The 27467-nt window shown below is 48.5% G+C and overlaps 48 non-coding genes and 1 pseudogene across 48 annotated transcripts; 42 read left to right on the forward strand and 7 right to left on the reverse strand.

Annotated features, from left to right (window-relative positions):
* Positions 1-101: 101 nt before the first annotated feature.
* On the forward strand, positions 102-215 carry LOC140320907 (U5 spliceosomal RNA). The gene has a single exon (XR_011918678.1). It is a non-coding gene; the product is annotated as a U5 spliceosomal RNA (small nuclear RNA).
* Positions 216-464: 249 nt separating this feature from the next.
* Positions 465-655, forward strand: LOC140320142 (U2 spliceosomal RNA). Its single transcript, XR_011918017.1, has one exon. It is a non-coding gene; the product is annotated as a U2 spliceosomal RNA (small nuclear RNA).
* A 376-nt stretch (positions 656-1031) lies between these two features.
* LOC140265604 (U5 spliceosomal RNA) lies at positions 1032-1145 on the forward strand. The gene has a single exon (XR_011906313.1). It is a non-coding gene; the product is annotated as a U5 spliceosomal RNA (small nuclear RNA).
* A 249-nt stretch (positions 1146-1394) lies between these two features.
* Positions 1395-1585, forward strand: LOC140320341 (U2 spliceosomal RNA). The gene has a single exon (XR_011918199.1). It is a non-coding gene; the product is annotated as a U2 spliceosomal RNA (small nuclear RNA).
* A 409-nt stretch (positions 1586-1994) lies between these two features.
* LOC140321027 (U5 spliceosomal RNA) lies at positions 1995-2108 on the forward strand. The gene has a single exon (XR_011918789.1). It is a non-coding gene; the product is annotated as a U5 spliceosomal RNA (small nuclear RNA).
* Positions 2109-2357: 249 nt separating this feature from the next.
* On the forward strand, positions 2358-2548 carry LOC140320173 (U2 spliceosomal RNA). The gene has a single exon (XR_011918045.1). It is a non-coding gene; the product is annotated as a U2 spliceosomal RNA (small nuclear RNA).
* Positions 2549-2932: 384 nt separating this feature from the next.
* On the forward strand, positions 2933-3046 carry LOC140320908 (U5 spliceosomal RNA). The gene has a single exon (XR_011918679.1). It is a non-coding gene; the product is annotated as a U5 spliceosomal RNA (small nuclear RNA).
* Positions 3047-3321: 275 nt separating this feature from the next.
* Positions 3322-3512, forward strand: LOC140266343 (U2 spliceosomal RNA). Its single transcript, XR_011906981.1, has one exon. It is a non-coding gene; the product is annotated as a U2 spliceosomal RNA (small nuclear RNA).
* Positions 3513-3921: 409 nt separating this feature from the next.
* LOC140265779 (U5 spliceosomal RNA) lies at positions 3922-4035 on the forward strand. The gene has a single exon (XR_011906472.1). It is a non-coding gene; the product is annotated as a U5 spliceosomal RNA (small nuclear RNA).
* A 249-nt stretch (positions 4036-4284) lies between these two features.
* Positions 4285-4475, forward strand: LOC140266344 (U2 spliceosomal RNA). Its single transcript, XR_011906982.1, has one exon. It is a non-coding gene; the product is annotated as a U2 spliceosomal RNA (small nuclear RNA).
* Positions 4476-4882: 407 nt separating this feature from the next.
* Positions 4883-4996, forward strand: LOC140321050 (U5 spliceosomal RNA). The gene has a single exon (XR_011918810.1). It is a non-coding gene; the product is annotated as a U5 spliceosomal RNA (small nuclear RNA).
* Positions 4997-5263: 267 nt separating this feature from the next.
* LOC140320414 (U2 spliceosomal RNA) lies at positions 5264-5454 on the forward strand. The gene has a single exon (XR_011918265.1). It is a non-coding gene; the product is annotated as a U2 spliceosomal RNA (small nuclear RNA).
* Positions 5455-5863: 409 nt separating this feature from the next.
* LOC140320910 (U5 spliceosomal RNA) lies at positions 5864-5977 on the forward strand. Its single transcript, XR_011918680.1, has one exon. It is a non-coding gene; the product is annotated as a U5 spliceosomal RNA (small nuclear RNA).
* Positions 5978-6226: 249 nt separating this feature from the next.
* On the forward strand, positions 6227-6417 carry LOC140320143 (U2 spliceosomal RNA). Its single transcript, XR_011918018.1, has one exon. It is a non-coding gene; the product is annotated as a U2 spliceosomal RNA (small nuclear RNA).
* Positions 6418-6793: 376 nt separating this feature from the next.
* On the forward strand, positions 6794-6907 carry LOC140265605 (U5 spliceosomal RNA). The gene has a single exon (XR_011906314.1). It is a non-coding gene; the product is annotated as a U5 spliceosomal RNA (small nuclear RNA).
* Positions 6908-7156: 249 nt separating this feature from the next.
* Positions 7157-7347, forward strand: LOC140320342 (U2 spliceosomal RNA). Its single transcript, XR_011918200.1, has one exon. It is a non-coding gene; the product is annotated as a U2 spliceosomal RNA (small nuclear RNA).
* A 404-nt stretch (positions 7348-7751) lies between these two features.
* LOC140321028 (U5 spliceosomal RNA) lies at positions 7752-7865 on the forward strand. Its single transcript, XR_011918790.1, has one exon. It is a non-coding gene; the product is annotated as a U5 spliceosomal RNA (small nuclear RNA).
* A 249-nt stretch (positions 7866-8114) lies between these two features.
* LOC140266236 (U2 spliceosomal RNA) lies at positions 8115-8305 on the forward strand. The gene has a single exon (XR_011906883.1). It is a non-coding gene; the product is annotated as a U2 spliceosomal RNA (small nuclear RNA).
* Positions 8306-8689: 384 nt separating this feature from the next.
* LOC140320911 (U5 spliceosomal RNA) lies at positions 8690-8803 on the forward strand. Its single transcript, XR_011918681.1, has one exon. It is a non-coding gene; the product is annotated as a U5 spliceosomal RNA (small nuclear RNA).
* Positions 8804-9078: 275 nt separating this feature from the next.
* LOC140266345 (U2 spliceosomal RNA) lies at positions 9079-9269 on the forward strand. The gene has a single exon (XR_011906983.1). It is a non-coding gene; the product is annotated as a U2 spliceosomal RNA (small nuclear RNA).
* A 409-nt stretch (positions 9270-9678) lies between these two features.
* On the forward strand, positions 9679-9792 carry LOC140321029 (U5 spliceosomal RNA). Its single transcript, XR_011918791.1, has one exon. It is a non-coding gene; the product is annotated as a U5 spliceosomal RNA (small nuclear RNA).
* Positions 9793-10041: 249 nt separating this feature from the next.
* On the forward strand, positions 10042-10232 carry LOC140266347 (U2 spliceosomal RNA). The gene has a single exon (XR_011906985.1). It is a non-coding gene; the product is annotated as a U2 spliceosomal RNA (small nuclear RNA).
* Positions 10233-10641: 409 nt separating this feature from the next.
* On the forward strand, positions 10642-10755 carry LOC140320913 (U5 spliceosomal RNA). Its single transcript, XR_011918683.1, has one exon. It is a non-coding gene; the product is annotated as a U5 spliceosomal RNA (small nuclear RNA).
* Positions 10756-11022: 267 nt separating this feature from the next.
* On the forward strand, positions 11023-11213 carry LOC140266527 (U2 spliceosomal RNA). Its single transcript, XR_011907149.1, has one exon. It is a non-coding gene; the product is annotated as a U2 spliceosomal RNA (small nuclear RNA).
* Positions 11214-11622: 409 nt separating this feature from the next.
* Positions 11623-11736, forward strand: LOC140320914 (U5 spliceosomal RNA). Its single transcript, XR_011918684.1, has one exon. It is a non-coding gene; the product is annotated as a U5 spliceosomal RNA (small nuclear RNA).
* A 249-nt stretch (positions 11737-11985) lies between these two features.
* LOC140320144 (U2 spliceosomal RNA) lies at positions 11986-12176 on the forward strand. The gene has a single exon (XR_011918019.1). It is a non-coding gene; the product is annotated as a U2 spliceosomal RNA (small nuclear RNA).
* Positions 12177-12552: 376 nt separating this feature from the next.
* On the forward strand, positions 12553-12668 carry LOC140265642 (U5 spliceosomal RNA). The gene has a single exon (XR_011906348.1). It is a non-coding gene; the product is annotated as a U5 spliceosomal RNA (small nuclear RNA).
* Positions 12669-12941: 273 nt separating this feature from the next.
* On the forward strand, positions 12942-13132 carry LOC140320281 (U2 spliceosomal RNA). Its single transcript, XR_011918143.1, has one exon. It is a non-coding gene; the product is annotated as a U2 spliceosomal RNA (small nuclear RNA).
* Positions 13133-13541: 409 nt separating this feature from the next.
* LOC140265606 (U5 spliceosomal RNA) lies at positions 13542-13655 on the forward strand. Its single transcript, XR_011906315.1, has one exon. It is a non-coding gene; the product is annotated as a U5 spliceosomal RNA (small nuclear RNA).
* Positions 13656-13904: 249 nt separating this feature from the next.
* LOC140320343 (U2 spliceosomal RNA) lies at positions 13905-14095 on the forward strand. The gene has a single exon (XR_011918201.1). It is a non-coding gene; the product is annotated as a U2 spliceosomal RNA (small nuclear RNA).
* Positions 14096-14499: 404 nt separating this feature from the next.
* Positions 14500-14613, forward strand: LOC140320915 (U5 spliceosomal RNA). The gene has a single exon (XR_011918685.1). It is a non-coding gene; the product is annotated as a U5 spliceosomal RNA (small nuclear RNA).
* Positions 14614-14888: 275 nt separating this feature from the next.
* LOC140320381 (U2 spliceosomal RNA) lies at positions 14889-15079 on the forward strand. The gene has a single exon (XR_011918235.1). It is a non-coding gene; the product is annotated as a U2 spliceosomal RNA (small nuclear RNA).
* A 1882-nt stretch (positions 15080-16961) lies between these two features.
* On the reverse strand, positions 16962-17125 carry LOC140266396 (U1 spliceosomal RNA). Its single transcript, XR_011907029.1, has one exon. It is a non-coding gene; the product is annotated as a U1 spliceosomal RNA (small nuclear RNA).
* A 603-nt stretch (positions 17126-17728) lies between these two features.
* LOC140265946 (U1 spliceosomal RNA) lies at positions 17729-17892 on the reverse strand. Its single transcript, XR_011906625.1, has one exon. It is a non-coding gene; the product is annotated as a U1 spliceosomal RNA (small nuclear RNA).
* Positions 17893-18495: 603 nt separating this feature from the next.
* On the reverse strand, positions 18496-18659 carry LOC140265878 (U1 spliceosomal RNA). The gene has a single exon (XR_011906563.1). It is a non-coding gene; the product is annotated as a U1 spliceosomal RNA (small nuclear RNA).
* Positions 18660-19259: 600 nt separating this feature from the next.
* Positions 19260-19423, reverse strand: LOC140266156 (U1 spliceosomal RNA). Its single transcript, XR_011906811.1, has one exon. It is a non-coding gene; the product is annotated as a U1 spliceosomal RNA (small nuclear RNA).
* An 850-nt stretch (positions 19424-20273) lies between these two features.
* On the forward strand, positions 20274-20387 carry LOC140265830 (U5 spliceosomal RNA). The gene has a single exon (XR_011906520.1). It is a non-coding gene; the product is annotated as a U5 spliceosomal RNA (small nuclear RNA).
* Positions 20388-20644: 257 nt separating this feature from the next.
* On the forward strand, positions 20645-20835 carry LOC140320331 (U2 spliceosomal RNA). Its single transcript, XR_011918190.1, has one exon. It is a non-coding gene; the product is annotated as a U2 spliceosomal RNA (small nuclear RNA).
* Positions 20836-21244: 409 nt separating this feature from the next.
* Positions 21245-21358, forward strand: LOC140265832 (U5 spliceosomal RNA). Its single transcript, XR_011906521.1, has one exon. It is a non-coding gene; the product is annotated as a U5 spliceosomal RNA (small nuclear RNA).
* Positions 21359-21632: 274 nt separating this feature from the next.
* On the forward strand, positions 21633-21823 carry LOC140320292 (U2 spliceosomal RNA). The gene has a single exon (XR_011918153.1). It is a non-coding gene; the product is annotated as a U2 spliceosomal RNA (small nuclear RNA).
* A 409-nt stretch (positions 21824-22232) lies between these two features.
* Positions 22233-22346, forward strand: LOC140266110 (U5 spliceosomal RNA). Its single transcript, XR_011906775.1, has one exon. It is a non-coding gene; the product is annotated as a U5 spliceosomal RNA (small nuclear RNA).
* Positions 22347-22613: 267 nt separating this feature from the next.
* Positions 22614-22804, forward strand: LOC140320293 (U2 spliceosomal RNA). The gene has a single exon (XR_011918154.1). It is a non-coding gene; the product is annotated as a U2 spliceosomal RNA (small nuclear RNA).
* Positions 22805-23213: 409 nt separating this feature from the next.
* Positions 23214-23327, forward strand: LOC140320662 (U5 spliceosomal RNA). Its single transcript, XR_011918454.1, has one exon. It is a non-coding gene; the product is annotated as a U5 spliceosomal RNA (small nuclear RNA).
* A 408-nt stretch (positions 23328-23735) lies between these two features.
* On the forward strand, positions 23736-23926 carry LOC140320527 (U2 spliceosomal RNA). The gene has a single exon (XR_011918365.1). It is a non-coding gene; the product is annotated as a U2 spliceosomal RNA (small nuclear RNA).
* A 387-nt stretch (positions 23927-24313) lies between these two features.
* Positions 24314-24426, forward strand: LOC140265631 (U5 spliceosomal RNA). Its single transcript, XR_011906338.1, has one exon. It is a non-coding gene; the product is annotated as a U5 spliceosomal RNA (small nuclear RNA).
* Positions 24427-24702: 276 nt separating this feature from the next.
* LOC140320652 (U2 spliceosomal RNA) lies at positions 24703-24764 on the forward strand (annotated as a pseudogene).
* A 75-nt stretch (positions 24765-24839) lies between these two features.
* On the reverse strand, positions 24840-25003 carry LOC140320654 (U1 spliceosomal RNA). The gene has a single exon (XR_011918448.1). It is a non-coding gene; the product is annotated as a U1 spliceosomal RNA (small nuclear RNA).
* Positions 25004-25602: 599 nt separating this feature from the next.
* LOC140320520 (U1 spliceosomal RNA) lies at positions 25603-25766 on the reverse strand. The gene has a single exon (XR_011918359.1). It is a non-coding gene; the product is annotated as a U1 spliceosomal RNA (small nuclear RNA).
* Positions 25767-26369: 603 nt separating this feature from the next.
* LOC140320961 (U1 spliceosomal RNA) lies at positions 26370-26533 on the reverse strand. Its single transcript, XR_011918728.1, has one exon. It is a non-coding gene; the product is annotated as a U1 spliceosomal RNA (small nuclear RNA).
* Between the last annotated feature and the right edge of the window lie 934 nt (positions 26534-27467).

The raw sequence follows: 27467 nt of genomic DNA on the forward strand, positions 1-27467 counted from the left end.
GGAGCAAGGGGGAGCAAGCGTCTCAACCAAGCAAAGCTCACCATGGGGAAGGTGGCTATGCCAACTGGCCTGGTGCCCTGCTCCCGCAGTGACGGATAATCGTACTCTGGTTTCTCTTCATAACGTACAAGTCTTTCGCCTTTTACTAAAGACTTCCGTGGAGAGCAGCACTAATGAGTTGTTTCTATTTTTGGCAGGCTTTACCTTTGCGGGTGAAGCCCTTTCTGTCTGTGCAAGAGAAATCTTTTTCCTGTGCAGAGTGACTTCCCTGAGTAGATTCGCCTAACTTGTTGTGACTGTGCCGATGTTGCTTGAATGGTGCTCGCGGGAGTGCAAAGTTATACCATTTAAAAGGGCTGAAGAGTGCTCAGTGACTCTCTGGCCACCTATGGCCATAAAAAGAACACCGCGACAAGTGCGCATTGTGCCAGGAAGGGCCCTCGGACGTGAACCAGTGGACAGTTATCGCTTCTCGGCCTTTTGGCTAAGATCAAGTGTAGTATCTGTTCTTATCAGTTTAATATCTGATATGTCCTCTATACGAGGACTACATATTAAATGGATTTTTAGGAACAGGAGTTGAAAAAGGAGCTTGCTCCGTTCACTCCAAGCATCGACCCGGTACTGCAGTGCCGTTGGGAACGGTGCGCTCTTCTCTGCTCTTGTGAAAAAGCAAACAGTGGTGCAGGATGGAAGTTTCTTTTAGTCTGCTGAGAAAAGGGAGTGAATGCGAGGCAGACTTTAACATGGCTCTGGGAGCGAGCCGAGTGCGGGCTAACCGGGAGAATTGCTTGAAAGAAACGCGACACCGAATGAGCGCTCAGAACAAAGCCTCAATACGGTGTTTCCCGTGGTGTTTGTGGCTGCCTTGTCTTTTGCACAGAGTAAAAGACAAGGCAGCCATCGAATAGGGCCCGATTGTTCCTACTTGGTCAGCCGAGGAGCAAGCGTCTCAACCAAGCAAAGCTCACCATGGGGAAGGTGGCTATGCCAACTGGCCTGGTGCCCTGCTCCCGCAGTGACGGTTAATCGTACTCTGGTTTCTCTTCATAGCGTACAAGTCTTTCGCCTTTTACTAAAGACTTCCGTGGAGAGCAGCACTAATGAGTTGTTTCTATTTTTGGCAGGCTTTACCTTTGCGGGTGAAGCCCTTTCTGTCTGTGCAAAAGAAATCTTTTTCCTGTGCACAGTGACTTCCCTGAGTAGAGTCGCCTTACTTGTTGTGACTGTGCCGATGTTGCTTGAATGGTGCTCGCGGGAGTGCAAAGTTATACCATTTAAAAGGGCCGAAGAGTACTCAGTGACTCTCTGGCAACCTATGGCCATAAAAAGAACACCGGGACAAGTGCGCATCGTGCCAGGAAGGGCCCTCGGACGTGAACCAGTGGACAGTTATCGCTTCTCGGCGTTTTGGCTAAGATCAAGTGTAGTATCTGTTCTTATCAGTTTAATATCTGATATGTCCTCTATACGAGGACTACATATTAAATGGATTTTTAGGAACAGGAGTTGAAAAAGGAGCTTGCTCCGTTCACTCCAAGCATTGACCCGGTACTGCAGTGCCGCTGGGAGCGGTGCGCTCTTCTCTGCTCTTGTGAAAAAGCAAACAGTGGTGCAGGATGGAAGTTTCAGGGAGCCCAAGATGAAATTTTCTTTTAGTCTGCTGAGAAAAGGGAGTGAATGCGAGGCAGACTTTAACACGGCTCTGGGAGCGAGCCGAGTGCGGGCTAACCGGGAGAATTGCTTGAAAGAAACGCGACACCGAATGAGCGCTCAGAACAAAGCCTCAATACGGTGTTTCCCGTGGTGTTTGTGGCTGCCTTGTCTTTTGCACAGAGTAAAAGACAAAGCAGCCATCGAATAGGGCCCGATTGCTCCTACTTGGGCAGCCGAGGAGCAAGGGGGAGCAAGCGTCTCAACCAAGAAAAGCTCACAATGGGGAAGGTGGCTATGCCAACTGGCCTGGTGCCCTGCTCCCGCAGTGACGGATAATCGTACTCTGGTTTCTCTTCATAACGTACAAGTCTTTCGCCTTTTACTAAAGACTTCCGTGGAGAGCAGCACTAATGAGTTGATTCTATTTTTGGCAGGCTTTACCTTTGCGGGTGAAGCCCTTTCTGTCCGTGCAAAAGAAATCTTGTTCCTGTGCAGAGTGACTTCCCTGAGTAGAGTCGCCTTACTTGTTGTGACTGTGCCGATGTTGCTTGAATGGTGCTCGCGGGAGTGCAAAGTTATACCATTTAAAAGGGTTGAAGAGTGCTCAGTGACTCTCTGGCCACCTATGGCCATAAAAAGAACACCGGGACAAGTGCGCATTGTGCCAGGAAGGGCCCTCGGACGTGAACCAGTGAACAGTTATCGCTTCTCGGCCTTTTGGCTAAGATCAAGTGTAGTATCTGTTCTTATCAGTTTAATATCTGATATGTCCTCTGTACGAGGACTACATATTAAATGGATTTTTAGGAACAGGAGTTGAAAAAGGAGCTTGCTCCGTTCACTCCAAGCATCGACCCGGTACTGCAATGCCGCTGGGAACGGTGCGCTCTTCTCTGCTCTTGTGAAAAAGCAAAAAGTGGTGCAGGATGGAAGTTTCTTTTAGTCTGCTGAGAAAAGGGAGTGAATGCGAGGCAGACTTTAACACGGCTCTGGGAGCGAGCCGAGTGTGGACAAACCGGGAATTGCTTGAAAGAAACGCGACACCGAATGAGCGCTCAGAACAAAGCCTCAATACGGTGTTTCCCGTGGTGTTTGTGGCTGCCTTGTCTTTTGCACAGAGTAAAAAACAAGGCAGCCATCGAATAGGGCCCGATTGTTCCTACTTGGTTAGCCGAGGAGCAAGGGGGAGCAAGCGTCTCAACCAAGCAAAGCTCACCACGGGGAAGGTGGCTATGCCAACTGGCCTGGTGCCCTGCTCCCGCAGTGACGGATAATCGTACTCTGGTTTCTCTTCATAACGTACAAGTCTTTCGCCTTTTACTAAAGACTTCCGTGGAGAGCAGCACTAATGAGTTGTTTCTATTTTTGGCAGGCTTTACCTTTGCGGGTGAAGCCCTTTCTGTCTGTGCAAAAGAAATCTTGTTCCTGTGCAGAGTGACTTTCCTGAGTAGAGTCGCCTTACTTGTTGTGACTGTGCCGATGTTGCTTGAATGGTGCTCGCGGGAGTGCAAAGTTATACCATTTAAAAGGGCTGAAGAGTGCTCAGTGCAGCGGGTGGGCGGAGGTGCAAAGTGACTCTCTGGCCACCTATGGCCATAAAAAGAACACCGCGACAAGTGCGCATTGTGCCAGGAAGGGCCCTCGGACGTGAACCAGTGGACAGTTATCGCTTCTCGGCCTTTTGGCTAAGATCAAGTGTAGTATCTGTTCTTATCAGTTTAATATCTGATATGTCCTCTATACGAGGACTACATATTAAATGGATTTTTAGGAACAGGAGTTGAAAAAGGAGCTTGCTCCGTTCACTCCAAGCATCGACCCGGTACTGCAGTGCCGCTGGGAACGGTGCGCTCTTCTCTGCTCTTGTGAAAAAGCAAACAGTGGTGCAGGATGGAAGTTTCAGGGAGCCCAAGATGAAATTTTCTTTTAGTCTGCTGAGAAAAGGGAGTGAATGCGAGGCAGACTTTAACACGGCTCTGGGAGCGAGCCGGGTGCGGGCTAACCGGGAGAATTGCTTGAAAGAAACGCGACACCGAATGAGCGCTCAGAACAAAGCCTCAATACGGTGTTTCCCGTGGTGTTTGTGGCTGCCTTGTCTTTTGCACAGAGTAAAAGACAAGGCAGCCATCGAATAGGGCCCGATTGTTCCTACTTTGTCAGCCGAGGAGCAAGGGGGAGCAAGCGTCTCAACCAAGCAAAGCTCACCATGGGGAAGGTGGCTATGCCAACTGGCCTGGTGCCCTGCTCCCGAAGTGACGGATAATCGTACTCTGTTTTCTCTTCATAACGTACAAGTCTTTCGCCTTTTACTAAAGACTTCCGTGGAGAGCAGCACTAATGAGTTGTTTCTATTTTTGGCAGGCTTTACCTTTGCGGGTGTAGCCCTTTCTGTCTGTGCAAAAGAAATCTTGTTCCTGTGCAGAGTGACTTCCCTGAGTAGAGTCGCCTTACTTGTTGTGACTGTGCCGATCTTGCTTGAATGGTGCTCGCGGGAGTGCAAAGTTATACCATTTAAAAGGGCTGAAGAGTGCTCAGTGACTCTCTGGCCACCTATGGCCAAAGAAAGAACACCGCAACAAGTGCGCATTGTGCCAGGAAGGGCCCTCGGACGTGAACCAGTGGACAGTTATCGCTTCTCGGCCTTTTGGCTAAGATCAAGTGTAGTATCTGTTCTTATCAGTTTAATATCTGATATGTCCTCTATACGAGGACTACATATTAAATGGATTTTTAGGAACAGGAGTTGAAAAAGGAGCTTGCTCCGTTCACTCCAAGCATCGACCCGGTACTGCAGTGCCGCTGGGAACGGTGCGCTCTTCTCTGCTCTTGTGAAAAAGCAAACAGTGGTGCAGGATGGAAGTTTCAGGGAGCCCAAGATGAAATTTTCTTTTAGTCTGCTGAGAAAAGGGAGTGAATGCGAGGCAGACTAACACGGCTCTGGGAGCGAGCCGAGTGCGGGCTAACCGGGAGAATTGCTTGAAAGAAACGCGACACCGAATGAGCGCTCAGAACAAAGCCTCAATACGGTGTTTCCCGTGGTGTTTGTGGCTGCCTTGTCTTTTGCACAGAGTAAAAGACAAGGCAGCCATCGAATAGGGCCCGATTGTTCCTACTTGGTCAGCTGAGGAGCAAGGGGGAGCAAGCGTCTCAACCAAGCAAAGCTCACCATGGGGAAGGTGGCTATGCCAACTGGCCTGGTGCCCTGCTCCCGCAGTGACGGATAATCGTACTCTGGTTTCTCTTCATAACGTACAAGTCTTTCGCCTTTTACTAAAGACTTCCGTGGAGAGCAGCACTCATGAGTTGTTTCTATTTTTGGCAGGCTTTACCTTTGCGGGTGAAGCCCTTTCTGTCTGTGCAAAAGAAATCTTGTTCCTGTGCAGAGTGACTTCCCTGAGTAGAGTCGCCTTACTTGTTGTGACTGTGCCGATGTTGCTTGAATGGTGCTCGCGGGAGTGCAAAGTTATGCCATTTAAAAGGGCTGAAGAGTGCTCAGTGCAGCGGAGGTGCAAAGTGACTCTCTGGCCACCTATGGCCATAAAAAGAACACCGCGACAAGTGCGCATTGTGCCAGGAAGGGCCCTCGGACGTGAACCAGTGGACAGTTATCGCTTCTCGGCCTTTTGGCTAATATCAAGTGTAGTATCTGTTCTTATCAGTTTAATATCTGATATGTCCTCTATACGAGGACTACATATTAAATGGATTTTTAGGAACAGGAGTTGAAAAAGGAGCTTGCTCCGTTCACTCCAAGCATCGACCCGGTACCGCAGTGCCGCTGGGAACGGTGCGCTCTTCTCTGCTCTTGTGAAAAAGCAAACAGTGGTGCAGGATGGAAGTTTCAGGGAGCCCAAGATGAAATTTTCTTTTAGTCTGCTGAGAAAAGGGAGTGAATGCGAGGCAGACTTTAACACGGCTCTGGGAAAGAGCCGATTGCGGGCTAACCGGGAGAATTGCTTGAAAGAAACGTGACACTGAATGAGCGCTCAGAACAAAGCCTCAATACGGTGTTTCCCGTGGTGTTTGTGGCTGCCTTGTCTTTTGCACAGAGTAAAAGACAAGGCAGCCATCGAATAGGGCCCGATTGTTCCTACTTGGTCAGCCGAGGAGCAAGGGGGAGCAAGCGTCTCAACCAAGCAAAGCTCACCATGGGGAAGGTGGCTATGCCAACTGGCCTGGTGCCCTGCTCCCGCAGTGACGGATAATCGTACTCTGGTTTCTCTTCATAACGTACAAGTCTTTCGCCTTTTACTAAAGACTTCCGTGGAGAGCAGCACTAATGAGTTGTTTCTATTTTTGGCAGGCTTTACCTTTGCGGGTGAAGCCCTTTCTGTCTGTGCAAGAGAAATCTTTTTCCTGTGCAGAGTGACTTCCCTGAGTAGATTCGCCTAACTTGTTGTGACTGTGCCGATGTTGCTTGAATGGTGCTCGCGGGAGTGCAAAGTTATACCATTTAAAAGGGCTGAAGAGTGCTCAGTGACTCTCTGGCCACCTATGGCCATAAAAAGAACACCGCGACAAGTGCGCATTGTGCCAGGAAGGGCCCTCGGACGTGAACCAGTGGACAGTTATCGCTTCTCGGCCTTTTGGCTAAGATCAAGTGTAGTATCTGTTCTTATCAGTTTAATATCTGATATGTCCTCTATACGAGGACTACATATTAAATGGATTTTTAGGAACAGGAGTTGAAAAAGGAGCTTGCTCCGTTCACTCCAAGCATCGACCCGGTACTGCAGTGCCGTTGGGAACGGTGCGCTCTTCTCTGCTCTTGTGAAAAAGCAAACAGTGGTGCAGGATGGAAGTTTCTTTTAGTCTGCTGAGAAAAGGGAGTGAATGCGAGGCAGACTTTAACATGGCTCTGGGAGCGAGCCGAGTGCGGGCTAACCGGGAGAATTGCTTGAAAGAAACGCGACACCGAATGAGCGCTCAGAACAAAGCCTCAATACGGTGTTTCCCGTGGTGTTTGTGGCTGCCTTGTCTTTTGCACAGAGTAAAAGACAAGGCAGCCATCGAATAGGGCCCGATTGTTCCTACTTGGTCAGCCGAGGAGCAAGCGTCTCAACCAAGCAAAGCTCACCATGGGGAAGGTGGCTATGCCAACTGGCCTGGTGCCCTGCTCCCGCAGTGACGGTTAATCGTACTCTGGTTTCTCTTCATAGCGTACAAGTCTTTCGCCTTTTACTAAAGACTTCCGTGGAGAGCAGCACTAATGAGTTGTTTCTATTTTTGGCAGGCTTTACCTTTGCGGGTGAAGCCCTTTCTGTCTGTGCAAAAGAAATCTTTTTCCTGTGCACAGTGACTTCCCTGAGTAGAGTCGCCTTACTTGTTGTGACTGTGCCGATGTTGCTTGAATGGTGCTCGCGGGAGTGCAAAGTTATACCATTTAAAAGGGCCGAAGAGTACTCAGTGACTCTCTGGCAACCTATGGCCATAAAAAGAACACCGGGACAAGTGCGCATCGTGCCAGGAAGGGCCCTCGGACGTGAACCAGTGGACAGTTATCGCTTCTCGGCGTTTTGGCTAAGATCAAGTGTAGTATCTGTTCTTATCAGTTTAATATCTGATATGTCCTCTATACGAGGACTACATATTAAATGGATTTTTAGGAACAGGAGTTGAAAAAGGAGCTTGCTCCGTTCACTCCAAGCATTGACCCGGTACTGCAGTGCCGCTGGGAGCGGTGCGCTCTTCTCTGCTCTTGTGAAAAAGCAAACAGTGGTGCAGGATGGAAGTTTCAGGGAGCCCAAGATGAAATTTTCTTTTAGTCTGCTGAGAAAAAGGAGTGAATGCGAGGCAGACTTTAACTCTGGGAGCGAGCCGGGTGCCAGCTAACCGGGAGAATTGCTTGAAAGAAACGCGACACCGAATGAGCGCTCAGAACAAAGCCTCAATACGGTGTTTCCCGTGGTGTTTGTGGCTGCCTTGTCTTTTGCACAGAGTAAAAGACAAGGCAGCCATCGAATAGGGCCCGATTGTTCCTACTTGGTCAGCCGAGGAGCAAGGGGGAGCAAGCGTCTCAACCAAGCAAAGCTTACCATGGGGAAGGTGGCTATGCCAACTGGCCTGGTGCCCTGCTCCCGCAGTGACGGATAATCGTACTCTGGTTTCTCTTCATAACGTACAAGTCTTTCGCCTTTTACTAAAGACTTCCGTGGAGAGCAGCACTAATGAGTTGATTCTATTTTTGGCAGGCTTTACCTTTGCGGGTGAAGCCCTTTCTGTCTGTGCAAAAGAAATCTTGTTCCTGTGCAGAGTGACTTCCCTGAGTAGAGTCGCCTTACTTGTTGTGACTGTGCCGATGTTGCTTGAATGGTGCTCGCGGGAGTGCAAAGTTATACCATTTAAAAGGGTTGAAGAGTGCTCAGTGACTCTCTGGCCACCTATGGCCATAAAAAGAACACCGGGACAAGTGCGCATTGTGCCAGGAAGGGCCCTCGGACGTGAACCAGTGAACAGTTATCGCTTCTCGGCCTTTTGGCTAAGATCAAGTGTAGTATCTGTTCTTATCAGTTTAATATCTGATATGTCCTCTATACGAGGACTACATATTAAATGGATTTTTGGGAACAGGAGTTGAAAAAGGAGCTTGCTCCGTTCACTCCAAGCATCGACCCGGTACTGCAGTGCCGCTGGGAACGGTGCGCTCTTCTCTGCTCTTGTGAAAAAGCAAAAAGTGGTGCAGGATGGAAGTTTCTTTTAGTCTGCTGAGAAAAGGGAGTGAATGCGAGGCAGACTTTAACACGGCTCTGGGAGCGAGCCGAGTGTGGACAAACCGGGAATTGCTTGAAAGAAACGCGACACCGAATGAGCGCTCAGAACAAAGCCTCAATACGGTGTTTCCCGTGGTGTTTGTGGCTGCCTTGTCTTTTGCACAGAGTAAAAAACAAGGCAGCCATCGAATAGGGCCCGATTGTTCCTACTTGGTTAGCCGAGGAGCAAGGGGGAGCAAGCGTCTCAACCAAGCAAAGCTCACCACGGGGAAGGTGGCTATGCCAACTGGCCTGGTGCCCTGCTCCCGCAGTGACGGATAATCGTACTCTGGTTTCTCTTCATAACGTACAAGTCTTTCGCCTTTTACTAAAGACTTCCGTGGAGAGCAGCACTAATGAGTTGTTTCTATTTTTGGCAGGCTTTACCTTTGCGGGTGAAGCCCTTTCTGTCTGTGCAAAAGAAATCTTGTTCCTGTGCAGAGTGACTTTCCTGAGTAGAGTCGCCTTACTTGTTGTGACTGTGCCGATGTTGCTTGAATGGTGCTCGCGGGAGTGCAAAGTTATACCATTTAAAAGGGCTGAAGAGTGCTCAGTGCAGCGGGTGGGCGGAGGTGCAAAGTGACTCTCTGGCCACCTATGGCCATAAAAAGAACACCGTGACAAGTGCGCATTGTGCCAGGAAGGGCCCTCGGACGTGAACCACTGGACAGTTATCGCTTCTCGGCCTTTTGGCTAAGATCAAGTGTAGTATCTGTTCTTATCAGTTTAATATCTGATATGTCCTCTATACGAGGACTACATATTAAATGGATTTTTAGGAACAGGAGTTGAAAAAGGAGCTTGCTCCGTTCACTCCAAGCATCGACCCGGTACTGCAGTGCCGCTGGGAACGGTGCGCTCTTCTCTGCTCTTGTGAAAAAGCAAACAGTGGTGCAGGATGGAAGTTTCAGGGAGCCCAAGATGAAATTTTCTTTTAGTCTGCTGAGAAAAGGGAGTGAATGCGAGGCAGACTTTAACACGGCTCTGGGAGCGAGCCGAGTGCGGGCTAACCGGGAGAATTGCTTGAAAGAAACGCGACACCGAATGAGCGCTCAGAACAAAGCCTCAATACGGTGTTTCCCGTGGTGTTTGTGGCTGCCTTGTCTTTTGCACAGAGTAAAAGACAAGGCAGCCATCGAATAGGGCCGGATTGCTCCTACTTGGGCAGCCGAGGAGCAAGGGGGAGCAAGCGTCTCAACCAAGAAAAGCTCACAATGGGGAAGGTGGCTATGCCAACTGGCCTGGTGCCCTGCTCCCGCAGTGACGGATAATCGTACTCTGGTTTCTCTTCATAACGTACAAGTCTTTCGCCTTTTACTAAAGACTTCCGTGGAGAGCAGCACTAATGAGTTGATTCTATTTTTGGCAGGCTTTACCTTTGCGGGTGAAGCCCTTTCTGTCTGTGCAAAAGAAATCTTGTTCCTGTGCAGAGTGACTTCACTGAGTAGAGTCGCCTTACTTGTTGTGACTGTGCCGATGTTGCTTGAATGGTGCTCGCGGGAGTGCAAAGTTATACCATTTAAAAGGGTTGAAGAGTGCTCAGTGACTCTCTGGCCACCTATGGCCATAAAAAGAACACCGGGACAAGTGCGCATTGTGCCAGGAAGGGCCCTCGGACGTGAACCAGTGAACAGTTATCGCTTCTCGGCCTTTTGGCTAAGATCAAGTGTAGTATCTGTTCTTATCAGTTTAATATCTGATATGTCCTCTATACGAGGACTACATATTAAATGGATTTTTAGGAACAGGAGTTGAAAAAGGAGCTTGCTCCGTTCACTCCAAGCATCGACCCGGTACTGCAGTGCCGCTGGGAACGGTGCGCTCTTCTCTGCTCTTGTGAAAAAGCAAACAGTGGTGCAGGATGGAAGTTTCAGGGAGCCCAAGATGAAATTTTCTTTTAGTCTGCTGAGAAAAAGGAGTGAATGCTAGGCAGTCTTTAACGCGGCTCTGGGAGCGAGCCGGGTGCCAGCTAACCGGGAGAATTGCTTGAAAGAAACGCGACACCGAATGAGCGCTCAGAACAGAGCCTCAATACGGTGTTTCCCGTGGTGTTTGTGGCTGCCTTGTCTTTTGCAGAGAGTAAAAGACAAGGCAACCATCGAAAAGGGCCCGATTGTTCCTACTTGGTCAGCCGAGGAGCAAGGGGGAGCAAGCGTCTCAACCAAGCAAAGCTCACCATGGGGAAGGTGGCTATGCCAACTGGCCTGGTGCCCTGCTCCCGCAGTGACGGATAATCGTACTCTGGTTTCTCTTCATAACGTACAAGTCTTTCGCCTTTTACTAAAGACTTCCGTGGAGAGCAGCACTAATGAGTTGTTTCTATTTTTGGCAGGCTTTACCTTTGCGGGTGAAGTCCTTTCTGTCTGTGCAAAAGAAATCTTGTTCCTGTGCAGAGTGACTTCCCTGAGTAGAGTCGCCTTACTTGTTGTGACTGTGCCGATGTTGCTTGAATGGTGCTCGCGGGAGTGCAAAGTTATGCCATTTAAAAGGGCTGAAGAGTGCTCAGTGCAGCGGAGGTGCAAAGTGACTCTCTGGCCACCTATGGCCATAAAAAGAACACCGCGACAAGTGCGCATTGTGCCAGGAAGGGCCCTCGGACGTGAACCAGTGGACAGTTATCGCTTCTCGGCCTTTTGGCTAAGATCAAGTGTAGTATCTGTTCTTATCAGTTTAATATCTGATATGTCCTCTATACGAGGACTACATATTAAATGGATTTTTAGGAACAGGAGTTGAAAAAGGAGCTTGCTCCGTTCACTCCAAGCATCGACCCGGTACCGCAGTGCCGCTGGGAACGGTGCGCTCTTCTCTGCTCTTGTGAAAAAGCAAACAGTGGTGCAGGATGGAAGTTTCAGGGAGCCCAAGATGAAATTTTCTTTTAGTCTGCTGAGAAAAGGGAGTGAATGCGAGGCAGACTTTAACACGGCTCTGGGAAAGAGCCGATTGCGGGCTAACCGGGAGAATTGCTTGAAAGAAACGTGACACTGAATGAGCGCTCAGAACAAAGCCTCAATACGGTGTTTCCCGTGGTGTTTGTGGCTGCCTTGTCTTTTGCACAGAGTAAAAGACAAGGCAGCCATCGAATAGGGCCCGATTGTTCCTACTTGGTCAGCCGAGGAGCAAGGGGGAGCAAGCGTCTCAACCAAGCAAAGCTCACCATGGGGAAGGTGGCTATGCCAACTGGCCTGGTGCCCTGCTCCCGCAGTGACGGATAATCGTACTCTGGTTTCTCTTCATAACGTACAAGTCTTTCGCCTTTTACTAAAGACTTCCGTGGAGAGCAGCACTAATGAGTTGTTTCTATTTTTGGCAGGCTTTACCTTTGCGGGTGAAGCCCTTTCTGTCTGTGCAAGAGAAATCTTTTTCCTGTGCAGAGTGACTTCCCTGAGTAGATTCGCCTAACTTGTTGTGACTGTGCCGATGTTGCTTGAATGGTGCTCGCGGGAGTGCAAAGTTATACCATTTAAAAGGGCTGAAGAGTGCTCAGTGACTCTCTGGCCACCTATGGCCATAAAAAGAACACCGCGACAAGTGCGCATTGTGCCAGGAAGGGCCCTCGGACGTGAACCAGTGGACAGTTATCGCTTCTCGGCCTTTTGGCTAAGATCAAGTGTAGTATCTGTTCTTATCAGTTTAATATCTGATATGTCCTCTATACGAGGACTACATATTAAATGGATTTTTAGGAACAGGAGTTGAAAAAGGAGCTTGCTCCGTTCACTCCAAGCATCGACCCGGTACTGCAGTGCCGTTGGGAACGGTGCGCTCTTCTCTGCTCTTGTGAAAAAGCAAACAGTGGTGCAGGATGGAAGTTTCTTTTAGTCTGCTGAGAAAAGGGAGTGAATGCGAGGCAGACTTTAACATGGCTCTGGGAGCGAGCCGAGTGCGGGCTAACCGGGAGAATTGCTTGAAAGAAACGCGACACCGAATGAGCGCTCAGAACAAAGCCTCAATACGGTGTTTCCCGTGGTGTTTGTGGCTGCCTTGTCTTTTGCACAGAGTAAAAGACAAGGCAGCCATCGAATAGGGCCCGATTGTTCCTACTTGGTCAGCCGAGGAGCAAGCGTCTCAACCAAGCAAAGCTCACCATGGGGAAGGTGGCTATGCCAACTGGCCTAGTGCCCTGCTCCCGCAGTGACGGATAATCGTACTCTGGTTTCTCTTCATAACGTACAAGTCTTTCGCCTTTTACTAAAGACTTCCGTGGAGAGCAGCACTAATGAGTTGTTTCTATTTTTGTTAGGCTTTACCTTTGCGGGTGAAGCCCTTTCTGTCTGTGCAAAAGAAATCTTGTTCCTGTGCAGAGTGACTTCCCTGAGTAGAGTCGCCTTACTTGTTGTGACTGTGCCGATGTTGCTTGAATGGTGCTCGCGGGAGTGCAAAGTTATACCATTTAAAAGGGCTGAAGAGTGCTCAGTGCAGCGGGTGGGCGGAGGTGCAAAGTGACTCTCTGGCCACCTATGGCCATAAAAAGAACACCGCGACAAGTGCGCATTGTGCCAGGAAGGGCCCTCGGACGTGAACCAGTGGACAGTTATCGCTTCTCGGCCTTTTGGCTAAGATGAAGTGTAGTATCTGTTCTTATCAGTTTAATATCTGATATGTCCTCTATACGAGGACTACATATTAAATGGATTTTTAGGAACAGGAGTTGAAAAAGGAGCTTGCTCCGTTCACTCCAAGCATCGACCCGGTACTGCAGTGCCGCTGGGAACGGTGCGCTCTTCTCTGCTCTTGTGAAAAAGCAAACAGTGGTGCAGGATGGAAGTTTCAGGGAGCCCAAGATGAAATTTTCTTTTAGTCTGCTGAGAAAAGGGAGTGAATGCGAGGCAGACTTTAACACGGCTCTGGGAGCGAGCCGAATGCGGGCTAACCGGGAGAATTGCTTGAAAGAAACGCGACACCGAATGAGCGCTCAGAACAAAGCCTCAATACGGTGTTTCCCGTGGTGTTTGTGGCTGCCTTGTCTTTTGCACAGAGTAAAAGACAAGGCAGCCATCGAATAGGGCCCGATTGTTCCTACTTGGTCAGCCGAGTAGCAAGGGGGAGCAAGCGTCTCAACCAAGCAAAGCTCACCATGGGGAAGGTGGCTATGCCAACTGGCCTGGTGCCCTGCTCCCGCAGTGACGGTTAATCGTACTCTGGTTTCTCTTCATAGCGTACAAGTCTTTCGCCTTTTACTAAAGACTTCCGTGGAGAGCAGCACTAATGAGTTGTTTCTATTTTTGGCAGGCTTTACCTTTGCGGGTGAAGCCCTTTCTGTCTGTGCAAAAGAAATCTTTTTCCTGTGCACAGTGACTTCCCTGAGTAGAGTCGCCTTACTTGTTGTGACTGTGCCGATGTTGCTTGAATGGTGCTCGCGGGAGTGCAAAGTTATACCATTTAAAAGGGCCGAAGAGTACTCAGTGACTCTCTGGCAACCTATGGCCATAAAAAGAACACCGGGACAAGTGCGCATCGTGCCAGGAAGGGCCCTCGGACGTGAACCAGTGGACAGTTATCGCTTCTCGGCGTTTTGGCTAAGATCAAGTGTAGTATCTGTTCTTATCAGTTTAATATCTGATATGTCCTCTATACGAGGACTACATATTAAATGGATTTTTAGGAACAGGAGTTGAAAAAGGAGCTTGCTCCGTTCACTCCAAGCATTGACCCGGTACTGCAGTGCCGCTGGGAGCGGTGCGCTCTTCTCTGCTCTTGTGAAAAAGCAAACAGTGGTGCAGGATGGAAGTTTCAGGGAGCCCAAGATGAAATTTTCTTTTAGTCTGCTGAGAAAAAGGAGTGAATGCGAGGCAGACTTTAACTCTGGGAGCGAGCCGGGTGCCAGCTAACCGGGAGAATTGCTTGAAAGAAACGCGACACCGAATGAGCGCTCAGAACAAAGCCTCAATACGGTGTTTCCCGTGGTGTTTGTGGCTGCCTTGTCTTTTGCAGAGAGTAAAAGACAAGGCAACCATCGAAAAGGGCCCGATTGTTCCTACTTGGTCAGCCGAGGAGCAAGGGGGAGCAAGCGTCTCAACCAAGCAAAGCTCACCATGGGGAAGGTGGCTATGCCAACTGGCCTGGTGCCCTGCTCCCGCAGTGATGGATAATCGTACTCTGGTTTCTCTTCATAACGTACAAGTCTTTCGCCTTTTACTAAAGACTTCCGTGGAGAGCAGCACTAATGAGTTGTTTCTATTTTTGGCAGGCTTTACCTTTGCGGGTGAAGTCCTTTCTGTCTGTGCAAAAGAAATCTTGTTCCTGTGCAGAGTGACTTCCCTGAGTAGAGTCGCCTTACTTGTTGTGACTGTGCCGATGTTGCTTGAATGGTGCTCGCGGGAGTGCAAAGTTATACCATTTAAAAGGGCTGAAGAGTGCTCAGTGCAGCGGGTGGGCGGAGGTGCAAAGTGACTCTCTGGCCACCTATGGCCATAAAAAGAACACCGCGACAAGTGCGCATTGTGCCAGGAAGGGCCCTCGGACGTGAACCAGTGGACAGTTATCGCTTCTCGGCCTTTTGGCTAAGATCAAGTGTAGTATCTGTTCTTATCAGTTTAATATCTGATATGTCCTCTATACGAGGACTACAGATTAAATGGATTTTTAGGAACAGGAGTTGAAAAAGGAGCTTGCTCCGTTCACTCCAAGCATCGACCCCGTACTGCAGTGCCGCTTGGAACGGTGCGCTCTTCTCTGCTCTTGTGAAAAAGCAAACAGTGGTGCAGGATGGAAGTTTCTTTTAGTCTGCTGAGAAAAGGGAGTGAATGCGAGGCAGACTTTAACACGGCTCTGGGAGTGTCTTTCGCCTTTTACTAAAGACTTCCGTGGAGAGCAGCACTAATGAGTTGTTTCTATTTTTGGATGGCTTTACCTTTGCGGGCTAAGTCTTTTCTGTTTGTGCAAAAGAAAATCATGTTGCTGTGCAGAGTGACTTCTCGGAGTAGAGTAGAGCCAAGTAGATTCTTATTTGTTGTTTCTCTATCTTTTGGTTAAGACTATGATTGCCTTCTCTGTGTCCTTGATTTTGTGCATGCTTTGGCATTAAGAACCTGTGCTTAAGAGGTATTTTTGTGCTTGATTAAAGTTTTCCAACTATATTGTAGTTAAAATTCTTTATCAAAATGTTTTTGGTTGTTTTTGCTTTCTTGCTCATTGCAGGTTGAAATACTGCAATGGCATTTGGAATTGCACCTGGAGGGTCCCCATCCAACAATGGCAAGACCCCCAGGGCTTCTAGGGCCTGAAACATCTCCCACCCATGATTGTCTTGCAGAAAAACAGAGGCTACATTCACTACCAGGGACAGCCGAAACTCTGCCGCGTGGGGAGCATGGGCATCTGTTGGACGCCTGCACAAAGGTATTTTGTCGCAAATGTAGAGAAATTGGTCACACCATCGAAGAGTGTACGAATGGCAGAAAGTGCAATCTCTGTGGAGAATAAAACCACCTCTTCAGAGATTGCCCAAAATCTTTTGCCAACAAGTTGAAATCCCTAAAAATACAGGAAGGAGGTGGAAATGGAGGGCAGTCAGAGGCAGTTGATGAGCTATTTAAAACAGCTAGGCTGGGAAATTCAAATTTACCACCAAAACCCCTGAATGGAGGACAGAAGTCAGGTGAGGCAGAAGACGGGGAGGGGCCTGCAGAAGCCCCACAAATGGAAAGCTCCTTTTAGGTTGAGGAAAGGCAAGGCAAGTTTATTTGTAGAGCACAATTCGTAAACAAAATTGCTTTACAGCTACATAAAATCACAAGAAGGCCAATAAAATAATTCCATAAAAGATAGAAAATAACTAATTAATTAACTTAAAAGCGAAGAGTGCAAATAAAATACTTTCAGTTGTCATGTGCACAGCTAAATAGAACTGTTTTAAAGTCTATTCTCTGAGCGACAGAAAGCCAGTGCAGAGACCTGAGCACTGGACTAATATGGTGATATTTTCTGGTTCTAGTCAGGACTGAATGAACTGCTCTCCATCATTGGAGGCTTAAACTTTGATTAAAAGTAACCTATAAAAGCTATAGTTTGGCTTCTAATGACTGAAACAAAACCCAGAAGAGTGGAGCAGCAGCTACCCCGGAAGTAAAATGTTTGCAGATTAAAACAGTAAGGCTTTTCATTATCTTTCTGATCACTTCTTCTTTTAAACAACCAAGGAACTTGCAGCACAAAATGTATTTCTTTCCCCTCCTCCCCATCTCTAAAGCCACACCCACACTGGGAAATTTCTCAGTTGAGGCAAACCCTCACGGCTGAGCGGCTGCATATCTCCAGTGCAGACATCCTGCAGCATTTGGCAAACCTTGCTAAACATCCACATCAGTGGTCACATGTCCTCTTTTTTCATTTTGTTCCTCCCCATCTCTAAGGCAATGTCCACCTGCCTGGGGTGACTGCACTGTATGACCTCACCTGACTGCGCAGCTGCATATCTGTTGTGTAGACATGCTGCAGCATTCAGCGTACCTTACTAAACATCCATTTTAAAGATGGCAAGGTGTTGCTAAAACAGTGACACAAGGTCAAAAAAGGGAATTTTAGATGAGATATACTGATGTTAAACAGCCAAATCAGGGGAAAGCGCGAACGCAGTCCCCCACTACCAGAAATTATGCAGTCGAGATTCCCACATTTGGGGAATTCGCAAGGGTCAGTACAGTCGGTGTGCAATGACTGAGCCTCGCCTTGAGTGAACCACCTTCTTGATCATGGTGTCTCTCCTGCCAGGTAAGTATGAGTTGGAAATGTCAGAGGCTGATACCTCTTTCCCAGGTGCCTCACTCGGCCGGACGGTGCTGCAACTTCAACTGTCTGGTGTGCCATGCCAGCAGCAGCAGCTACCCCGAAACTAAAACGTTTGCAGATTAAAACAGTAAGGCTTTTAATTATCTTTCTGATCACTTCTTCTTTTAAACAACCAAGGAACTTTCAGCACAAATGTATTTCTTTCCCCTCCTCCCCATCTCTAAAGCCACATCCACACTGGGAAATTTCTCAGTTGAGGCAAACCCTCACGGCTGGGCAGCTGCATATCTTCAGTGCAAACATGCCGCAGCATTAGGCAAACCGTGCTAAACATCCACTTCAGTGGTCACATGTCCACTTTTTTCATTTTGTTCCTCCCCATCTCTAAGGAAATGCCCACCTGCCTGGGATGACTGCACTGTATGACCTCATCTGACAACTGCGCAGCTGCATATCTGTTGTGCAGACATGCTGCAGCATTCAGCGTACCTTACTAAACATCCATTTTAAAGATGGCAGGTGTTGCTAAAACAGTGACACAAGGTCATAAAAGGGTAATGCAGACCAGAAATATTCATGTTAAACAGCCAAATCAGGGGAAAGCGCGAACGCAGTCCCCCACTACCAGAAATTATGCAGTCGAGATTTCCACATTTGGGGAATTCGCAAGGGTCAGTACAGTCGGTGTGCAATGACTGAGCCTCGCCTTGAGTGAACCACCTTCTTGATCATGGTGTCTCTCCTGCCAGGTAAGTATGAGTTGGAAATGTCAAAGGCTGATACCTCTTTCCCAGGTGCCTCACTCGGCCGGACGGTGCTGCAACTTCAACTGTCTGGTGTGCCATGCCAGCAGCAGCTACCCCGAAACTAAAACGTTTGCAGATTAAAACAGTAAGGCTTTTCATTATCTTTCTGTTCATTTCTTCTTTTAAACGACCAAGGAACTTGCAGCACAAATGTATTTCTTTCCCCTCCTCCCCATCTCTAAAGCCACACCCACCCACACTGGGAAATTTTCTCAGTTGAGGCAAACCCTCACGGCTGGGCAGCTGCATATCTCCAGTGCAGACATGCTGCAGCATTTGGCAAACCTTGCTAAACATCCACTTCGTTAGACACATGTCCTCTTTTTTCATTTTGTTCCTCCCCATCTCTAAGGCAATGCCCACCTGCCTGGGGTGACTGCACTGTATGACCTCACCTGACTGCGCAGCTGCATATCTGTTGTGTAGACATGCTGCAGCATTCAGCATACCTTACTAAACATCCATTTTAAAGACGGCAAGGTGTTGTTAAAACAGTGACACAAGGTCAAAAAAGGGAATTTTAGATGAGATATACTGATGTTAAACAGCCAAATCAGGGGAAAGCGCGAACGCAGTCCCCCACTACCAGAAATTATGCAGTCGAGATTCCCACATTTGGTGAATTCGCAAGGGTCAGTACAGTCGGTGTGCAATGACTGAGCCTCGCCTTGAGTGAACCACCTTCTTGATCATGGTGTCTCTCCTGCCAGGTAAGTATGAATTGGAAATGTCAGAGGCTGATACCTCTTTTTCAGGTGCCTCACTCGGCCGGACGGTGCTGCAACTTCAACTGTCTGGTGTGCCATGCCAGCAGCAGCAGCTACCCCGAAACTAAAATGTTTGCAGATTAAACAGTAAGGCTTTTCATTATCTTTCTGATCACTTCTTCTTTTAAACAACCAAGGAACTTGCAGCACAAATGTATTTCTTTCCCCTCCTCCCCATCTCTAAAGCAACACCCACACTGGCAAATTTCTCAGTTGAGGCAAACCCTCACGGCTGGGCAGCTGCATATCTCCAGTGCAGACCTGCTAGAGCATTAGGCAAACCGTGCTAAACATCCACTTCAGTGGTCACATGTCCACTTTTTTAATTTTGTTCCTCCCCATCTCTAAGGCAATGCCCACCTGCCTGGGGTGACTGCACTGTATGACCTCACCTGACTGCGCAGCTGCATATCTGTTGTGCAGACATGCTGCAGCATTCAGCATACCTTACTAAACATCCATTTTAAAGACGGCAAGGTGTTGCTAAAACAGTGACATAAGGTCAAAAAAGGGAATTTTAGATGAGATATACTGATGTTCAACAGCCAAATCAGGGGAAAGCGCGAAGGCAGTCCCCCACTATCAGAAATTATGCAGTCGAGATTCCCACATTTGGGGAATTCGCAAGGGTCAGTACAGTCGGTGTGCAATGACTGAGCCTCGCCTTGAATGAACCACCTTCTTGATCATGGTGTCTCTCCTGCCAGGTAAGTATGAGTTGGAAATGTCAGAGGCTGATACCTCTTTCCCAGGTGCCTCACTCGGCCGGACGGTGCTGCAACTTCAACTGTCTGGTGTGCCATGCCAGCAGCAGCAGCTACCCCGAAACTAAAACGTTTGCAGATTAAAACAGTAAGGCTTTTCATTATCTTTCTGATCACTTCTTCTTTTAAACAACCAAGGAACTTTCAGCACAAATGTATTTCTTTCCCCTCCTCCCCATCTCTAAAGCCACACCCACACTGGGAAATTTCTCAGTTGAGGCAAACCCTCACGGCTGGGCAGCTGCATATCTCCAGTGCAAACATGCTGCAGCATTTGGCAAACCTTGCTAAAGATCCACTTCAGTGGTCACATGTCCTCTTTTTTCATTTTGTTCCTCCCCATCTCTAAGGCAATGCCCACCTGCCTAGAGTGACTGCACTGTATGACCTCACCTGACAACTGCGCAGCTGCATATCTGTTGTGTCGACATGCTGCAGCATTTGGCAAACCTTGCTATCTTGCATATCTCCACTGCAGACAGACAACCAAGGAACTTGCAGCAAAAATGTATTTCTTTCAGCGCATCTCCAAGCATAACCGGGAGAATTGCTTGAAAGAAACGCGACACCGAATGAGCGCTCAGAACAAAGCCTCAATACGGTGTTTCCCGTGATTTTTGTGGCTGCCTTGTCTTTTGCACAGAGTAAAAGACAAGGCAGCCATCGAATAGGGCCCGATTGTTCCTACTTGGTCAGCCGAGGAGCAAGGGGGAGCAAGCGTCTCAACCAAGCAAAGCTCACCATGGGGAAGGTGGCTATGCCAACTGGCCCGGTGCCCTGCTCCCGCAGTGACGGATAATCGTACTCTGGTTTCTCTTCATAACGTACAAGTCTTTCGCCTTTTACTAAAGACTTCCGTGGAAGGCAGCACTAATGAGTTGTTTCTATTTTTGGCAGGCTTTACCTTTGCGGGTGAAGCCCTTTCTGTCTGTGCAAAAGAAATCTTGTTCCTGTGCAGAGTCGCCTTACTTGTTGTGACTTTGCCGATGTTGCTTGAATGGTGCTTGCGGGAGTGCAAAGTTATACCATTTAAAAGGGCTGAAGAGTGCTCAGTGCAGCGGTTGGGCGGAGGTGCAAAGTGACTCTCTGGCCACCTATGGCCATAAAAAGAACACCGCGACAAGTGCGCATTGTGCCAGGAAGGGCCCTCGGACGTGAACCAGTGGACAGTTATCGCTTCTCGGCCTTTTGGCTAAAATCAAGTGTAGTATCTGTTCTTATCAGTTTAATATCTGATATGTCCTCTATACGAGGACTACATATTAAATGGATTTTTAGGAACAGGAGTTGAAAAAGGAGCTTGCTCCGTTCACTCCAAGCATCGACCCGGTACTGCAGTGCCGCTGGGAACGGTGCGCTCTTCTCTGCTCTTGTGTAAAAGCAAACAGTGGTGCTGGATGGAAGTTTCAGGGAGCCCAAGATGAAATTTTCTTTTAGTCTGCTGAGAAAAGGGAGTGAATGCGAGGCAGACTTTGACACGGCTCTGGGAGCGAGCCGATTGCGGGCTAACCGGGAGAATTGCTTGAAAGAAACGCGACACTGAATGAACGCTCAGAACAAAGCCTCAATACGGTGTTTCCCGTGGTGTTTGTGGCTGCCTTGTCTTTTGCACAGAGTAAAAGACAAGGCAGCCATCGAATAGGGCCCGATTGTTCCTACTTGGTCAGCCGAGGAGCAAGGGGGAGCAAGCGTCTCAACCAAGCAAAGCTCACCATGGGGAAGGTGGCTATGCCAACTGGCCTGGTGCCCTGCTCCCGCAGTGACGGATAATCGTACTCTGGTTTCTCTTCATAACGTACAAGTCTTTCGCCTTTTACTAAAGACTTCCGTGGAAGGCAGCACTAATGAGTTGTTTCTATTTTTGGCAGGCTTTACCTTTGCGGGTGAAGCCCTTTCTGTCTGTGCAAAAGAAATCTTTTCCTGTGCAGAGTGACTTCCCTGAGTAGAGTCGCCTTACTTGTTGTCACTGTGCCGATGTTGCTTGAATGGTGCTCGCGGGAGTGCAAAGTTATACCATTTAAAAGGGCTGAAGAGTGCTCAGTGCAGCGGGTGGGCGGAGGTGCAAAGTGACTCTCTGGCCACCTATGGCCATAAAAAGAACACCGCGACAAGTGCGCATTGTGCCAGGAAGGGCCCTCGGACATGAACCAGTGGACAGTTATCGCTTCTCTGCCTTTTGGCTAAGATCAAGTGTAGTATCTGTTCTTATCAGTTTAATATCTGATATGTCCTCTATACGAGGACTACATATTAAATGGATTTTTATGAACAGGAGTTGAAAAAGGAGCTTGCTCTGTTCACTCCAAGCATCGACCCGGTACTGCAGTGCCGCTGGGAACGGTGTGCTCTTCTCTGTTCTTGTGAAAAAGCAAACAGTGGTGCAGGATGGAAGTTTCAGGGAGCCCAAGATGAAATTTTCTTTTAGTCTGCTGAGAAAAGGGAGTGAATGCGAGGCAGACTTTAACACGGCTCTGGGAGCGAGCCGGGTGCGGGCTAACCGGGAGAATTGCTTGAAAGAAACGCAACACCGAATGAGCGCTCAGAACAAAGCCTCAATACGGTATTTCCCGTGGTGTTTGTTGCTGCCTTGTCTTTTGCACAGAATAAAAGACAAGGCAGCCATCGAATAGGGCCCGATTGTTCCTACTTGGTCAGCCAGGGAGCAAGGGGGAGCAAGCGTCTCAACCAAGCAAAGCTCACCATGGGGAAGGTGGCTATGCCAACTGGCCTGGTGCCCTGCTCCCGCAGTGACGGATAATCGTACTCTGGTTTCTCTTCATAACGTACAAGTCATTCGCCTTTTGCTAAAGACTTCCGTGGAGAGCAGCGCTAATGAGTTGTTTCTATTTTTGGCAGGCTTTACCTTTGCGGGTGAAGGCCTTTCTGTCTGTGCAAAAGAAATCTTGTTCCTGTGCAGAGTGACTTCCCTGAGTAGAGTTGCCTTACTTGTTGTGACTGTGCCGATGTTGCTTGAATGGTGCTCGCGGGAGTGCAAAGTTATACCATTTAAAAGGGTGCTCAGTGCAGCGGGTGGGCGGAGATGCAAAGTGACTCTCTGGCCACCTATGGCCATAAAAAGAACACCGCGACAAGTGCGCATTGTGCCAGGAAGGGCCCTCGGACATGAACCAGTGGACAGTTATCGCTTCTCTGCCTTTTGGCTAAGATCAAGTGTAGTATCTGTTCTTATCAGTTTAATATCTGATATGTCCTCTATACGAGGACTACATATTAAATGGATTTTTATGAACAGGAGTTGAAAAAGGAGCTTGCTCTGTTCACTCCAAGCATCGACCCGGTACTGCAGTGCCGCTGGGAACGGTGTGCTCTTCTCTGTTCTTGTGAAAAAGCAAACAGTGGTGCAGGATGGAAGTTTCAGGGAGCCCAAGATGAAATTTTCTTTTAGTCTGCTGAGAAAAGGGAGTGAATGCGAGGCAGACTTTAACACGGCTCTGGGAGCGAGCCGGGTGCGGGCTAACCGGGAGAATTGCTTGAAAGAAACGCAACACCGAATGAGCGCTCAGAACAAAGCCTCAATACGGTATTTCCCGTGGTGTTTGTTGCTGCCTTGTCTTTTGCACAGAATAAAAGACAAGGCAGCCATCGAATAGGGCCCGATTGTTCCTACTTGGTCAGCCAGGGAGCAAGGGGGAGCAAGCGTCTCAACCAAGCAAAGCTCACCATGGGGAAGGTGGCTATGCCAACTGGCCTGGTGCCCTGCTCCCGCAGTGACGGATAATCGTACTCTGGTTTCTCTTCATAACGTACAAGTCTTTCGCCTTTTACTAAAGACTTCCGTGGAGAGAAGCACTAATGAGTTGTTTCTATTTTTGGCAGGCTTTACCTTTGCGGGTGTAGCCCTTTTTGTCCGTGCAAAAGAAATCTTGTTCCTGTGCAGAGTGACTTCCCTGAGTAGAGTCGCCTTACTTGTTGTGACTGTGCCGATGGTGCTCGCGGGAGTGCAAAGTTATACCATTTAAAAGGGCTGAAGAGTGCTCAGTGCAGCGGGTGGGCGGAGGTGCAAAGTGACTCTCCGGCCACCTATGGCCATAAAAAGAACACCGTGACAAGTGTGCATTGTGCCAGGAAGGGCCCTCGGACGTGACCAGTGGACAGTTATCTAATGAGTTGTTTATAGTTTTGGATGGCTTTACCTTTGCAGTTGCAAAGTGACTCTCTGGCCACCTATTGCCATAAAAAGAACACCGCGACAAGTGCGCATTGTGCCAGGAAGGTCCCTCGGACGTGAACCAGTGGACAGTTATCGCTTCTCGGCCTTTTGGCTAAGATCAAGTGTAGTATCTGTTCTCATCTGTTTAATATCTGATATGTCCTCTGTACGAGGACTACATATTAAATGGAGTTTTAGGAACAGGAGTTGAAAAAGGAGCTTGCTCCGTTCACTCCAAGCATCGACCCGGTACTGCAGTGCCGCAGGGAACGGTGCGCTCTTCTCTGCTCTTGTGAAAAAGCAAACCGTGGTGCAGGATGGAAGTTTGTTTTAGTCTGCTGAGAAAAGGGAGTGAATGCGAGGTAGACTTTAACAGGGCTCTGGGAGCGAGCCGAGTGCGGGATTTACCGGGAGAATTGCTTGAAAGAAACGCGACACCGAATGAGCGCTCAGAACAAAGCCTCAATACGGTGTTTCCCGTGGTGTTTGTTGCTGCCTTGTCTTTTGCACAGAGTAAAAGACAAGGCAGCCATCGAATAGGGCCCGATTGTTCCTACTTTGTCAGCCGAGGAGCAAGGGGGAGCAAGCGTCTCAACCAAGCAAAGCTCACCATGGGGAAGGTGGCTATGCCAACTGGCCTGGTGCCCTGCTCCCGCAGTGACGGATAATCGTACTCTGGTTTCTCTTCATAACGTACAAGTCTTTCGCCTTTTACTAAAGACTTCCGTGGAGAGCAGCACTAATGAGTTGTTTCTATTTTTGGAAGGCTTTACCTTTGCGGGTGAAGCCCTTTCTGTCTGCGCAAAAGAAATCTTGTTCCTGTGCAGAGTGACTTCCCTGAGTAGAGTCGCCTTACTTGTTGTGACTGTGCCAATGTTGCTTGAATGGTGCTCCCGGGAGTGCAAAGTTATACCATTTAAAAGGGCTGAAGAGTGCTCAGTGCAGCGGGTGGGCGGAGGTGCAAAGTGAATCTCTGGCCACCTATGGCCATAAAAAGAACACCGCGACAAGTGCACATTTTGCCAGGAAGGGCCCTTGGACGTGAACCAGTGGACAGTTATCGCTTCTCGGCCTTTTGGCTAAGATCAAGTGTAGTATCTGATATGTCCTCCATACCATTCCATGCCGATGTTGCTTGACAAAAAGTCCAAAAAAGGTAATGTAGACCAGAAATATTCACGCTAAAAAGCTAAAACAAGGGGAAAGCGCGAACGCAGTCCCCCACTACCAGAAATTATGCAGTCGAGATTCCCACATTTGGGGAATTCGCAAGGGTCAGTACAGTCGGTGTGCAATGACTGAGCCTCGCCTTGAGTGAACCACCTTCTTGATCATGGTGTCTCTCCTGCCAGGTAATTATGAGCTGGAAATGTCAGAGGCTGATACCTCTTTCCCAGGTGCCTCACTCGGCCAGACGGTGCTGCAACTTCAACTGTCTGGTGTGCCATGCCAGCAGCAGCAGCTACCCCGAAACTAAAACGTTTGCAGATTAAAACAGTAAGGCTTTTCATTATCTTTCTGATCACTTCTTCTTTTAAACAACCAAGGAACTTGCAGCACAAATGTATTTCTTTCCCCTCCTCCCCATCTCTAAAGCCACACCCACACTGGGAAATTTCTGTTGAGGCAAACCCTCACGGCTGGACAGCTGCATATCTCCAGTGCAGACATGCTGCAGCATTTGGCAAACCTTGCTAAACATCCACTTCAGTGGTCACATGTCCTCTTTTTTCATTTTGTTCCTCCCCATCTCTAAGGCAATGCCCACCTGCCTGGGGTGACTGCACTGTATGACCTCACCTGACTGCGCAGCTGCATATCTGTTGTGTAGACATGCTGCAGCATTCAGCGTACCTTACTAAACATCCATTTTAAAGACGGCAAGGTGTTGTTAAAACAGTGACACAAGGTCAAAAACGGGAATTCTAGATGAGATATACTGATGTTAAACAGCCAAATCAAGGGAAAGCGCGAACGCAGTCCCCCACTACCAGAAATTATGCAGTCGAGATTCCCACATTTGGGGAATTCGCAAGGGTCAGTACAGTCGGTGTGCAATGACTGAGCCTCGCCTTGAGTGAACCACCTTCTTGATCATGGTGTCTCTCCTGCCAGGTAAGTATGAGTTGGAAATGTCAGAGGCTGATACCTCTTTCCCAGGTGCCTCACTCGGCCGGACGGTGCTGCAACTTCAACTGTCTGGTGTGCCATGCCAGCAGCAGCAGCTACCCCGAAACTAAAATGTTTACAGATTAAAACAGTAAGGCTTTTCATTATCTTTCTGTTCATTTCTTCTTTTAAACGACCAAGGAACTTGCAGCACAAATGTATTTCTTTCTCCTCCTCCCCATCTCTAAAGCCACACCCACACTGGGAAATTTCTCAGTTGAGGCAAACCCTCACGGCTGAGCGGCTGCATATCTCCAGTGCAGACATGCTGCAGCATTTGGCAAACCTTGCTAAACATCCACTTCAGTGGTCACATGTCCTCTTTTTTCATTTTGTTCCTCCCCATCTCTAAGGCAATGCCCACCTGCCTGGGGTGACTGCACTGTATGACCTCACCTGACAACTGCGCAGCTGCATATCTGTTGTGTAGAGATGCTGCAGCATTCAGCGTACCTTACTAAACATCCATTTTAAAGATGGCAAGGTGTTGCTAAAACAGTGACACAAGGTCAAAAAGGGTAATGTAGACCAAAAATATTCATGTTAAACAGCCAAATCAGGGGAAAGCGCGAACGCAGTCCCCCACTACCAGAAATTATGCAGTCGAGATAACCACATTTGGGGAATTCGCAAGGGTCAGTACAGTCGGTGTGCAATGACTGAGCCTCGCCTTGAGTGAACCACCTTCTTGATCATGGTGTCTCTCCTGCCAGGTAAGTATGAGTTGGAAATGTCAGAGGCTGATACTTCTTTCCCAGGTGCCTCACTCGGCCGGACGGTGCTGCAACTTCAACTGTCTGGTGTGCCATGCCAGCAGCAGCAGCTACCCCAAAACTAAAATGTTTGCAGATTAAAAGAGTAAGGCTTTTCATTATCTTTCTGATCACTTCTTCTTTTAAACAACCAAGGAACTTGCAGCACAAATGTATTTCTTTCCCCTCCTCCCCATCTCTAAAGCCACACCCACACTGGGAAATTTCTCAGTTGAGGCAAACCCTCACGGCTGGGCAGCTGCATATCTCCAGTGCAGACATGCTGCAGCATTTGGCAAACCTTGCTAAACATCCACTTCAGTGGTTACATGTCCTCTTTTTTCATTTTGTTCCTCCCCATCTCTAAGGCAATGCCCAACTGCCTGGGGTGACTGCACTGTATGACCTCACCTGACAACTGTGCAGCTGCATATCTGTTGTGTCGACATGCTGCAGCATTTGGCAAACCTTGCTATCTTGCATATCTCCAGTGCAGACAGACAACCAAGGAACTTGCAGCAAAAATGTATTTCTTTCAGCGCATCTCCAAGCATCGACCCGGTACTGCAGTGCCGCTGGGAACGGTGCGCTCTTCTCTGCTCTTGTGAAAAAGCAAACAGTGGTGCAGGATGGAAGTTTCTTTTAGTCTGCTGAGAAAAGGGAGTGAATGCGAGGCAGACTTTAACACGGCTCTGGGAGCGAGCCGAGTGCGGGCTAACCGGGAGAATTGCTTGAAAGAAACGCGACACCGAATGAGCGCTCAGAACAATGCCTCAATACGGTGTTTCCCGTGGTGTTTGTGGCTGCCTTGTCTTTTGCACAGAGTAAAAGACAAGGCAGCCATCGAATAGGGCCCGATTGTTCCTACTTGGTCAGCCGAGTAGCAAGGGGGAGCAAGCGTCT

The sequence above is a fragment of the Leuresthes tenuis genome, unplaced genomic scaffold (assembly GCF_036924035.1).
Source record: "Leuresthes tenuis unplaced genomic scaffold, fLeuTen1.0.hap1 SCAF_12, whole genome shotgun sequence".
Classification (NCBI taxonomy): Eukaryota; Metazoa; Chordata; class Actinopteri; order Atheriniformes; family Atherinopsidae; genus Leuresthes; species Leuresthes tenuis.